The sequence below is a fragment of the Xenopus laevis genome, chromosome 2S (genome assembly GCF_017654675.1).
Source record: "Xenopus laevis strain J_2021 chromosome 2S, Xenopus_laevis_v10.1, whole genome shotgun sequence".
Lineage (NCBI taxonomy): Eukaryota > Metazoa > Chordata > Amphibia > Anura > Pipidae > Xenopus > Xenopus laevis.
In genome coordinates this window covers 64,875,252-64,876,682 of record NC_054374.1, presented here as the reverse complement: position 1 = coordinate 64,876,682, position 1,431 = coordinate 64,875,252, and positions in this window count along the sequence as shown.

Here is a 1,431-nt window from a genome sequence, read left to right as displayed (position 1 = left end):
TACAGAGTTTTAAAGGGAGAAGAAAGGTAGCACTACCAGGGGTATAAGAGCTCTTGGGGAATGGACATTGAACTGCACTGTGTGGTCATTAACCCACTCCAGTGTGATTGGGACTGTGATACTAAAAGGACTGTGTTAGAGAGACAGTCAGAGTAATATCTGCTAGTGAGTTAGATAGTTCTCCACGTGTCCCCAGTGCAGGTATTAGATGCTCAATTTTCTTCTACAGTTAAATATAAAGTTTATATTTGTTTTATTGCAAACTTGTGTGTTCCTTGTTCCTGGTGGAATTCCCCTAAAGTATAATTCCTCTCTCCACTAGGTGGGCACTGAACTGTCAATATCAATGGTTTACTTGTTCAGTTCAATTTAAACTATATGTGATGATTTTTATATCACTCGCCCCTAGTCATTTCACCAGTCACCCAATTGACTTTACCAATTCAGTCTCTGAATTGACAAAGCCAGTTGGATGACTGGTGAAACATCTTCAAGAAAAACACAGCAAGTCCAGTTGATTTGACTTATTTCTACAGATATATATATATATATACGAGCTGGATGAATGAGAATCTTCACAAACATAAATATAATTGACTTTGCTTGTCTGAGCTGGTATGCTATACTTACTTACCTTACCTACTTACCTTACTTATACTTACTTACTTACCTTACCTTACTTGAATTTGTTATTGCTTGAGTATTTATGGAGTAATGCAATGGAAAAAATGTGCAGAAAAAACAACATTTTGCAGTGTTATGCACTAGAACAACAATTTAGTCATAGCACTAAATATAATATAATCACATATTAGTAATAATAGTGAATATAAAGCTGTCCACTTCCCAAATCCTGCCTGGTTTTTAAACTTTAAAAAAACATGCAAAATGTTACGAGCGGTGTGGGCATGATGTCATAGCCACACCCCTAATGTTACTGGGCAAGCCCAGTTTCACTCCCCCACGTGGCAAAGAACAGCCTCTATGACATCACCAGCCAGCCCCTTTGTCTGGATTTTAATACCGGAAAAGGTGGCAACCCTACACCAGTGGGAAACATATGCATTTTTTCTCTACAATAAATTCTGTTATTCTAGTCCAGAAGAGAGCAGAAATACTCTCCCCACTAACAAAAGCCCTGGGCTTTACCACCTCATGGTAAAATAATTCCCTGGAAAACTGTTTAAGTTAAGGGTCCTGTATACAGAAGACTGATGAAACCTAATTCTACTATGGGTTATTGCACAGGGCAAACTTGCCAAGTATTAGTAAAAGAGTCTCAGTATACCATATCAGCCTATGGCTCTAAATATTAAAACTGCTCTTGAATCCATTTCCTAGGCAAACACAAAATTGACCATAACTTTTAGCAAAATGTAAGTAAAATGCAATTCTACCTTACCAAACATTACACATTGATTTCAAGCATAA